The sequence below is a fragment of the Palaemon carinicauda genome, chromosome 2 (genome assembly GCF_036898095.1).
Source record: "Palaemon carinicauda isolate YSFRI2023 chromosome 2, ASM3689809v2, whole genome shotgun sequence".
Lineage (NCBI taxonomy): Eukaryota > Metazoa > Arthropoda > Malacostraca > Decapoda > Palaemonidae > Palaemon > Palaemon carinicauda.
This window is the reverse complement of record NC_090726.1, coordinates 25047851-25060367: the sequence shown is the minus strand read 5'-3', so window position 1 is coordinate 25060367 and position 12517 is coordinate 25047851. Positions and strand designations below refer to the sequence as shown.

Here is a 12517-nt window from a genome sequence, read left to right as displayed (position 1 = left end):
TGCGATGTTTGAACTTGTAGCCACAGTTTTAACAAAAAATTATGTTTGGTTACATTACAGGAGCTTTTAAAAAACTTCTTAAAGAGAAATCGATCAAAGGACAAAATCATTCCAGCTTCCTCTGCATCAAGCAAAATACATCAAATATGGAAAAGCATTTGTGATAACTTCCGATATCAAAAACTAAACAGTATTGGTGATTTAATTTTTTTTTTTTTTTTTTTTTTTTTTTTTTTTGTACAACTAAGAAATCTTCAAATTACAATAAACTTAATTCCCCAAATCTCAGATAAGAACACTTTAATGATCTATCAAAATAATAAAGAAGTTTTTCAATATAGGAAAATATAATCCGCACGGATTCTGCAACACCATATTATCAAAAAGATCCTTTGTATGCACCGAACTACCAGCTTAATGTTTCACAGGTGCTTGCAAAGATTTAACAAGTGAAATTTCCGTTGGATCTATGTAACCCCTCATTTCATGCATGCACGTTATGGCACAAATAGCTTGATCACTGGAGATTACTAAAGCGCCGGAATCTAATAGAAGCGTCATAAATAAAGCAACATACAATGGCATTTCGCTTTGCTCGTGACCATTATTGTAAGTTTCTCTTTGATGAAAGACAAATTTGTAGGCCTTGTCGGTGCTGCCATTCATCGATGATAGAAGATGCTCATGACAACTGAGGTCCCCCAATTTCCTGTCCTAATTAGATGCCACCGTTAAAGACGACTGCTGGCATTTCATTGCATTCACGATCCTGGAAAGCAGATTCCAAAAATAAAACAATGTACATATATACTTGTAATTTCAAAAACCTTTACCTTCTATATCAAAGTTAAATTTCAGCGAAAAATTTCCTCTTTTTTTTTTTTTTTTTTTTTTCTCTCTCTCCTTATCTTTGCCGTGTAATAAAACCTTTGTTACGTAAACACTCAAAGTTTAACAATAAAGTTTCCCTCGTTAATATGAACAGTCAAGATGCAAAGGACTTTCACTCAGGAATATTCTACTTAAGAATTTTTACCTCCATTTTATTAATAACCTTTGGTATAAAGCACCAAACCTCAAGTTAAAGCATCAATTGCCTCTGTACCTGGACACCAATATTAGAGATTAAAAAACCTCAACATATTTTTAAAGGTAGCAAAACAGTCTAAAGAATTAATAACTCTCACAAGTCCATAACTCTGAAAAATGTAAAAAGAATTAACCATTCATCCATGTTAGTTGACAACACTTCAAAAAATCCGCTCTTTTGTACTCTTTCTGGGCTTACATACATTGATGACCTGAACAGCGTATTCAGTACAAGTTTAAATTCTTTGGTTTTCTATGATTTCCAAATCTGGCTTTTTGCTACCTACTTGCATTAAAATCGAAAATTTTATCTGGAACAACGTTCAAACATTGCCAAAGTACTTTACATAATTCTGTCGACTGCCTCCTGCTCCTTCATTTTTAATTTTAAAGATTAATTTGCTGTCCAGTTTCCAACCACTCTTTTCATGATATGAAAAAAAAAAATGCGCTGTATTCATCGCTAAAAACTTCAGAATTACTCCAAACCTACTACTGAGGTGTCACAACATAAAAATTTCCCAACACCAGAGGCGTCACAATAGAGTGATAAACTGCCTACATCTGAGGCGTCACAATATAGTGATAAACTGCCTACACCTGAGGCGTCACAATATAGTGATAAACTGCCTACACCTGAGGCGTCACAATATAGTGATAAACTGCCTACACCTGAGGCGTCACAATATAGTGATAAAACTGCCTACACCTGAGGCGTCACAATATAGTGATAAACTGCCTACACCTGAGGCGTCACAAAACTGCCTACACCTGAGGCGTCACAATATAGTGATAAAGTGCCTACACCTGAGGCGTCACAATATAGTGATAAACTGCCTACACCTTAGGCGTCACAATATAGTGATAAACTGCCTACATCTTAGGCGTCACAATGAAGTAATAGGTTAAATAAGTCTGATGCAAGTATATAGTTAAAGTAAGGACCAAAATAAAAAGAATGAATTTCTGCGTCAAAACGTGCTCTCAACCGGAGCGTCTGATATTTCTTCATTAAGTTCTCAACTAGCTTTGCTCAATATGTAAGAATACAGAAATACTTTATCGTTTTCATTTTAACAATACCTTTCACGACAAATTTCGTGGAAATTATGTAACAGACAATTCTGTCCAAAAGATATTCGTTAAAATAACGTTTTCGTTAATTCAGAATGTTTGGCATCTAAACAAGGTCTTTAACGACATAGTTTATCCTAACACTGTAGTTACGAAATTCGCCTTCAGTATTCGTCCTCTGTAAACCTTTCCAAATACAATTTAGTGTCTGAAAACCAATTATACTTTCTTGTAAATAAATCCAAATCTTGAAGCTTTTAAAGTAAATAGCTAGCATCCAATGCCCCTTCAAATAAACCATCCGCAGCTATGCCATCATCTAAAAATACTTCAATCTTCACTTCCTTAGATCTCCAATATCTAACAGACTTAAGAACTTTAGTAAAGATGTACCGCCGCTTCGAAAATATCTAAAGAATATCCATTATAAAAAACTTTTTAAAATTTTTCCCCAATGAGAAAGATATTGGCAACGTTTTAATAGATTTCTATGCGATAAGCAGACTGTAGACTGATTAAATCCTTAAAAAGTTTGTAATAAAAAACCAGCCTTTGCTTACCATTTCCATTCTTGGTCACCGTCAAAGGAATTATTTCTTAGTTTTTCTGATACCAGTGTCACCCATTCTCTTAATAAATTCTGATTCGTCCCTTTCTGACCTATTGTTACCCAATCCAACAACCAAAGTAACGGTTTTGAAATGGAATTTTGTGATCGCCCTTTTAGACGTCCATGACTATCTTACCGGACCCAAACTAATTCTGTTCAATGTATTGTGAATAACAACAACCAACAGGCGATTAAAACAATAAAATAAAATAAACACAATGTTCCAATTTCCTTGTGCCAACTGCTAAGTATACAAAAATAAAAACAGCTATATTTTCACTTATCTTTTCGACGTCTTTCTTGGTACATTCCTGGCTCCAATGTCAACTCTCGGCCTTTATTGAGCTCTAGACCTCTTCCATCAAAGTTGATATGAATCCACACTTTCACTCGATCTTTAACTAGCTTGACACTTTCGGCGATGCTGCTCTTTGCGTACTAACTCGTTTCTGCAGCAGTTTTAGATGTTCCTTGTCCTCCAAGTTGATAAACATTCGCATCTAATGCTAACATTTTCGTATCAGTTTCCTCAAAATAACGCGATGCTCATTCAAATGGTTTTCCATCATACTTTAACGAGGTGCGGATACTTGTTGAATATTCTGCTGGAAATCGGATAATAGATTTTCCATCACATCTTGAAACGGTTTCAGCATTCTGATTGCTAACGTGAAAACACTATTCACATCTGAAGCTGTAATTTGACCCTGCCTGGCGTCCTGGCTAATAAATTCGACTTGCTCGGGCTAGCGTGCGCTAGAAAGTGACCACTTACTAAATACCTCTTCAAACATTGAATACGTTTCACCCAACACTAAATTCTCATTGGCCACTGCCTACAAAACAACTGAACTTAAGTAACAAGATACTTAATATCTGCTTACATGTCGTTAGGACAATTATTTTTCGCTATACTTCGTAACGCGAAAAAATTTTAGTCCTGGGTAAAAGAAAGTAAAACAATAAAGAGCAAGCTGTACATAAATATTGTAAACAAATAAATTCTAAGTTAGAATGGGAAAAGGCATAATTAGGCAATCTTCAAAGGAAAACTAGAAATTTCTTGATTAAGTTGTGGCTTTTTAGATTTTATAAAAATTGACTCTGCTATTCTTATTTTGTTAATCATAAAGAAAAGCTGCAAAAGACCTTTGAATCAATGGTGGTTTACCTGTTTAACTGTCCAAATTGCCAATTAGCTTATATTGGCTCCACGAAAATATGCATTTTTTTCTCGCTACCAAGATCACAAGGGAATTAGCAGCAGAACTGGCAGAGTCTTGTCCAAACCTTTACAGTCCAGCATACGAGACCATTGCGAAATGGATTGTAAGTGTTCATTCTCTTTTGACAACTTTTCAATAATATACAGAGGTTCATATGAAAATGAAATAAGAATAGCAGAGTCAATTTATATAAAATCTAAAAACCCACAACTTAATCAAGAAATTTCTAGTTTTCCTTTGAAGATTGCCTTAGTATGCCTTTTCCCATTCTAACTTAGAATCTATTTGTTTACAATATTTATGTACAGATTGCTCTTTATTGTTTTACTTTCTTTTACCCAGGAACATGATTATGAACACAGAGTTGTTTGAAACGTTGTTATTTGTTGACGATGGAAATAAATTTAAGAATGTTTGGCGTTGTCGTAATTCTCCAGTTCCTTAATAATAATAATAATTGTTTTAATTTTGAGACTGGTCTTTCTTATTTCCATTCATTCATTGTTTGTAGGGAATACACTTCAGATGCTACACGACTCAGTAGCGTCCTCTCATATCCATTTATGTATATATACGTATATAAAGTCTTTGTATATACTGATCGGTGATAGTGAAGAGAAACTACACAATCTTGTAAAAAGTTAGAAAACTGTTTTGCAAGTAAACGGGAAATAGTTGTATATATAAATATAAATATATATATATATATATATATATATATATATATATATATATATATATATATATATATATATATGTGTATATATATATATATATATATATATATATATATATATATATATATATATATATATATATATATATATACTTGTGTATGTGGGTGTGTGCGTGTGAGTGTGCATTATAAAATCTTCTTCTTTGTATAATAAAAGTGTATCTTTACTGACAAAAGAATTGAAGAATGAGTTTCTATTCTTTTATGAGAAAGAATTCATCATAACATTTTACTGCAATTGCCACAGGTACATACAAATTTAATGTAGGATACTGAATATGTTGTATCATAAAAATATATGTATTTAATTTTAAGCAGTCAAGTAACATTGACATTTCTTAAAAAAAAAACACTGCGCATTTCACTGTAAGAAATGGCATTTCTACTCCTTTTAGAAATTGATTTTTTTTTATCGTTCATGTAGAGAATACATACTTTTATATTTAGATAATCATTTGTAGTAACGTGGTTACAAATGGTCTCCTAATGAAACTTATACAAGAAATTTCATATCGTATAAATAAAAGGATTTTCGAGAAAAAGAGAAATAAAAACATAGGGGTGAGGAAAACTGTCAAAAAATAGGATTTCAATTGCCAACCATGATTTTTTTTTCTTTTTTTTTTTTTTTTTTTTGGTAATTACTATCCTTCGCCAAAGGCAAAGATTATGTATTCACCCCTGTCGATTTTGACCAAACTTGGTAGTCTTGTTGGGTATGAAACTAGGTTAATTTGGAAACATTTAGGATAGATTACATCTAAATACAAACAGGCAGCAACAGTTCTTTGAAAATAATAGTAACATTAAGTGATTGTTAAATATTTGGTTATTTATTTTCTTGTTCGTGAACATTTACACAAAAACTACTGAATCCATTTCAACGAAACTTGGTGGATATATAAGTTTTGTAGAAAATTCAGCAAAGTACAAGATTACAGTGGAGTTATCAGCAAAATAAGACTGCTTGGTTTGGCGAAGGGAGGCTCTCTACTGAATGCCCCTTTAGTTTCGTTAGGTTATTAACGACATCATATTTTGACTTCACCAAATGGCTTATTCCACTCACGGTTTTTATGATATCGTGTAAATCAAAACGAGAAATGCCAAAGGGTAGTTACTTCATTACGTCAGTAAATATAAGCATATTCCTTATCATAGAGTAAAATGATAATTGTCACTATAAATCTCATTCCCAAAACTCAAACGTACAATTACGAAAAGTTTTCAGTAAAGGTTATAGATACTTCACTCTTCAGAACATGATGAATAATACGCATCTCATAATCACAGCTTCGATAGCTGTGATACAATGATGTTAAAGCAATAAAAAAAGGTTTATTTTGTGATATGTGCGATTGATCTGCACGAGCAGTTTAAACTATCCGTAAAGGCAGTTATGTAAAAAAAAAGACGAGAGAGAGAGAGAGAGAGAGAGAGAGAGAGAGAGAGAGAGAGAGAGAGAGAGAGAGAGAGAGAGAGAGAGAGAGAGAGAATACCTTAAAAAAGCCATATTGCGCTAATAAAGGATAAGTAACTTAATGTATTGAAATCTCCTTTGATGATGGAGAAAAGTTAATTTAACGTATTCAGTGGAAAGGAAGCATTATTGGAGAAGACAGTAAAGGGTCCATGGCTTCTCTAAGCGGATATAAACCTTATTTTCAAAGAAAACAGGTTTAAAGGTTTTAAAATTTAATGGTCAATTAAACATGGCATTGGCAAGGGCCAATGACAACCCCTAGAGACTGATTAAATACTGTAATTATTGGATAAATCACAAGCCCCCTCTCCACCCAAGCTAGGACCAGGGAGAGCTATGCAATGATTGCTGATGATTCGGCAGGTATCGAACTTGAGCTCGTCTCGAACCACATTCCAGAAGATCGCTAGACAGGGATGTTTCCATTAGGTCATTCAACTCAAACACGAAGACAGCAATCATAACAATAAAAACAGACACTATTTCTAAACGTATTTCAATCTAATATAGATTTGACTTACTGAAAACTTCATTCTAATTGATAAACTAAATGTCTTATTTATGTTTATGTGATTTTCAAATCCATTATAAATTGTTCAAATCCGGAACTCACAATTAGGATTATTTTATTCACTCCAAATGCGATAGGTACCTAGAGATATTATTCATTAATCTATTTGTGTTAATACATAACGGTCACACCAACACAAATTTTATATTATGTCATTCTAATAAAAGGAAAATTAAGATAAAACAAGGAATTTACACTCTTCGTATTAAGAAAATAAAATAAAAAAGCAATTGCTATCGCAGGAACTGGTTTTCGAATGCTTTCCTCTTTCCAGCTAGATAAGATTCGTTATTTCCCGCTTGCTTTAAAAACGAATTATTGCTCCTTACATTTAAGGATAATGAGATAAAACTACTTTTCTGTTCCAATAAAACTCATTTATGAAGTTTCTCCCTATGATAATTGAATGCATCCTGCAAATTATCTGGATATCTTACTTTTAGTAGGAAATATAGTTTGCTGCAACGATATAGCAACGGAATAAATTCTATAACCTATTCTAGTCGTACTGTAAATTATGAGTATTTCTACACTTATGAGAGCATCAAATACACTATTATAATTTCCAGCATCTAGCAAAATTTATACGGTATCTGTAAAGTGGAAAATATAAGATAATGGGAGTTGTCATTATATTACTAAACCTTCATTCAAAGAACAATATTTTAGCGTATTTGACAATTTGAGGTACAAAGTGATTTTAGGCAAACACACAAACGCACACACACACACCAATATATATATATATATATATATATATATATATATATATATATATATATATATATATATATATATATATATATATATAGATAGATAGATAGATAGATAGATAGATAGATAGATATACACATATAAATATATATAAATATATATATATATATATATATATATATATATATATATATATATATATATATATATATATATATATATATTATATATATCTGTAAAGTGGAAAATATAAGATAATGAGAGTTGTCATTGTATTACTAAACCTTCATTCAAAGAACAATATTTTAGCGTATTTGACAATTTGAGGTACAAAGTAATTTTAGGCAGACACACAAACACACACACACACCCATATATATATATATATATATATATATATATATATATATATATATACATATATATATATATATATATATATATATATATATATGTATAAGATAATGAGAGTTGTCATTGTATTACTAAACCTTCATTCAAAGAACAATATTTTAGCGTATTTGACAATTTGAGGTACAAAGTAATTTTAGGCAGACACACAAACACACACACACACCCATATATATATATATATATATATATATATATATATATATATATATATATATATATATATATATATATATATATATATATATATATATACATATATATATACATATATATATATATATATATATATATATATATATATATATGTATATATAAATATAGATAGATAGATATTTAGATACACACACACACACACACACACATATATATATATATATATATATGTATATATATATATATATATATATATATATATATGCATATATATATTTTTGTTTTCAGTGGGTTTCCCATAACTAAAAATACTATCACATGTTATTTCTACAAAATAAGACAAAACCGAATATTGCACTTGGCTTCAGGATGAATCTGCAAGGATATATGGCTCCTAATAGTGTCTTTAAAAATATAACTGTTTTTACAAAGATTCTTCTCAGACATTTTTTTTTCTAATATGATGCGTTTGAGAATAAATAATCTTGATAATACCTATATTGTGTTTTTGATTAAAATACTAATTTGATCTTACCCCAAATATCTTATTTTATCATGTTTTTAGCAAGTGATCAGGACCAAGAATGCATATTAAAGTATTTACGTTGTAGTTTTTACCACATAAAAACTCATCTAATAAAAAAGATAGATTGAAAATTGTAATAATGAAAATAATTATTTCCATTATTATCATCATCCTTATCATCATATTCATCATCAGCATATAAATAATAATAATAATAATAATAATAATAATAATAATAATAATAATAATAATAATAATAATAATAATAATAATAATAATAATAATAATCTTAATGTTCTTGTAATAAATTCGACGGATGGAGAAAACAGTTAATCTCGTTTTCAGGATATTGTTGACTGTCAAGTTTTACTAATTTCTCTGAAGCTCTCCTTCGTAATTCTGTTTGGAACAACATTCTGCTGATGCAGATCCCTTTCCCTAATTAGTTCTTGCTTGCAAGGAGTCAAGGGAGATTCTGGAAACTACTCTTATTAGATTGTCCCCCATTATCCAGTACGAACTTTCAGTTATTATTCAGATACCTGGAATCCCTTATGTTATGCTATAATGAAGATTGGGTCAGCGCTCATTCTCTCATCTGTTACGAAGTCTGAAGTACGTTTTCAAACCTTCACATCTGCAATAATATCTGTACTGGTAATAAAAAGTACTGTATATATATATGTATATATATATATATATATAATATATATATATATATATATATATATATATATATATATATATATATATATATATCGTAAAGAAAAGGTGACATTGTCTTATAAAGGATGTATATCTTCGAAAATTAGTCATCAGTATTTTTGTTATATTAGGAAAACTTAATAACTATTTGTTCAACTAACACTGAGGGGCATCCATTTCAATCTACTTAAAATTGCTCTATATCGGTAGTGTACACAATAACTGTTTTTTTTTAGTAGGTAATAAAGACATAAATACACATAATTGTTAAAACAATATTATATGATTCAGATAGGAAATGTTACTTATTTAAAAAAAAAAAATCTGGATTTATAGTATTCGCATTACTCATGGAAAATAAATACATACATTTTCAGTTTCATTATAATGATACAATGTACGTAGAATGTTTAGATACTGTAATTTAGACGTGAAAACCGTAAATCTCAATCTAATGTTATAATTATGCTCTACAAAAAATATACTGAAAACTATATTTTCCTTAAGATTTCAGGTGAAATATGGAATGTAACAAATACGTTTACAGATCTTTAAAAAAAACTGTGATAAAGTGACATCAAAAGAGTACAACTACCATCTCAAATCTAGATTAATATCAAGGGAATATTCTGTATACTTCAGCCTTCAGGTAATTAAATGATAGTACTGGATAACCCTTCCTCTTTCTACTTGCAATCAAACCAAACTTGCGTCACCCGGCGAATATAAGAAACATATACACAATTCTAGAGTCAAGTCTAATGGCAAGACTGTGTAATTATTTCTAAGTATTTTCAAAATGAATATTCAAGTTATAAAATGCAAGATATGAAAGATAAATAGTTACCTAGGTATTCTTTGATAATATCAAAGGAATATTTTATAAAATTAATCCTTCTGGGAATTAAATGGTAGCATTGAAAACCATTTCTCTTTCCACTAAAAATCATCTTGTGTCGTCTTGTAAATGTCAGAACGATATACACACGTAAGTATAGTGTCACAGCAATATAATTATTTCTAACTATTTTCCAAAAAGAATATTCAAGTCATAAAATTTTAGTCATAAATGGGAATTAATTAAGAAGGATTTCGCTGAAAAAAGAAACAATACAAAATTCTCCGGAATAGCAATGAACTAAGTGCTACCCTCAGGTTTTCCAAGCAATCAGTTGAAGAACTAATTTTTTCATATATATAAATCTCTTGAATAAAAGTCATATACGTTTCTCAATTATCAGAAATATAATTGTCCAGGGCAAGTAAGTATTCTTCTATACCAGCATTTATAAACTACCTCTTTACTTGTAACGTTTTATGTAAATATTCTTTAAGAATCTTTCGATGCAAAACGCGAATACACAAAAATATTAACATAAAAGAAAAATTGATCCTAACCCCTTTTTCTGCTATGAATTTTTTTCTTTAAAATTACAGGACTGTTAGTCTATAATTCTGTTTAAATGTCAATATTACTGAAAACCTATCTCAAATTAAGAGCATTTGTATTAAAATGATTTCAACATTGAGTTGGAAACTCAACTTTCGATGTCTTTTTCTTGTATACTCCGTAATTTCTACTCTCCTGACTAACAACTAAGTGTTCTTTTAAAATAAAGTACGATTTTTCGCTAATAACCGAGCATTACGGGTAAAAATAAAAGTTCGTTGTAATATTGCATCGTGATATGATTAAAAATCATTCAAATGCCATCTCATTAACTTGTAATTTATGGATATTTTTCCTCGTTTAATCGCTGGCGCTTCTTCCATTAAGAAGCAGCATTTAATGAGATGATACTCCCAGAGAGAGAGAGAGAGAGAGAGAGAGAGAGAGAGAGAGAGAGAGAGAGAGAGAGAGAGAGAGAGAGAGAGAGAGAGTTTAATTGGACAGCTTAATGTAAGCGTACATACATGCAACCACGTAAGTCTTCTTGTTTTATAGGGATTGTTGTTTTTGGGTTTTCTGGCTTTCTGACATCAATTATAAATTATAAAAGAAAGTTCTATTTAAAGTTACAATCACAAATAGGTCAGTATAAAAGTTAAATAGCTTTTAGAAGATCTGCTTCCGAAATAAGTCTAAACATGCCGCTATTAGGACACATTCTGCCCAAGAATACTGGCAATAGTGAACATGACATTCATTATATATATTTTGATGACATTTGGATTTTTCTAAAATAATGATCTATCTCGATTACTTTATGAACCATTATTCGCAAGAATTAAACCATAATTCTTGAGGAAGGATTAATTAAAAAGACTTTAGGAACCATTTTTTTTTCTAGAGGGAGTAACTTATTCGACTGTAATAATACAATTAAGAATATATTATTTCAAAAAAAGAAAAAGATTTCTTATGATAAGCATCTTTTTTTAAACCTGAACAAAGAATAGGAATTTTACATTATTTAATTTCTAACGGTATCAATTTAGCCAACTTAAGACTAAAGCCAGCGAGGAAAAAGCTTATTTGAGGAACAGCCTTTTGCAGAATATCCAGGGTAATCTTTATCTTGATGAAATTGAAATGAGAGGGAATATCAAATCAATTATCTGCAATAGGTTATAATACTTAACTACTGGTGTTAGAATAGCAACAACATTATTCATTTTGAAAACCTTTGTGGAAAATAATAGACATTAAGTCAAATATCCAGAATATGTTATAATATATAACTACTTGGTGTTCAAATAGAGATGACTATATATTGATGACCCTCGTGGAAAAAAAAAGAATACCCCGTTGTCTTGTGGTAGAGTTTCCTTACTTAAAGGTACACTCAGGCACTATTCAATTTTATTTCTGTTCTTCTTGTTTTTTATTTCAGTTTTTTATGCTTTATTTATGAAAGATCTATGTTATGTTGTTACCTTTTTTAAATATTCTCATTACTTCGTGCAGTTCATTTTCTTGTTTCCTTTCCTCAAATGACTATTCGCCCTGTTGGAGACCTTGGGCTTATATCATCTTGCTTTTCCAAGTAAGGTTATAGCTTAGCTAATAATAATAATAATAATAATAATAATAATAATAATAATAATAATAATAATAATAATTATGATTATAACAATAATAATAATTATGTTCTTGGTATTTAAATAGGGATTACTTCTTACATTGAAGATCACCATGCAAAGTGAATGATACCATTTGTTTCCCAGAAGTGTAGCTATCACCTCTACTATTGTTGGTTAATTTTCTTCTGCCGT

General features: G+C 30.1%; 1 long non-coding RNA gene across 1 annotated transcript; it reads right to left on the bottom strand.

Annotated features, from left to right (window-relative positions):
• Positions 1-200: 200 nt before the first annotated feature.
• On the bottom strand, positions 201-3673 carry LOC137623327 (uncharacterized). The gene is made up of 2 exons (XR_011040597.1): positions 1933-3673; positions 201-1834 (listed from the first exon to the last, which is right to left on the bottom strand). It is a non-coding gene; the product is annotated as an uncharacterized lncRNA (long non-coding RNA).
• Between the last annotated feature and the right edge of the window lie 8844 nt (positions 3674-12517).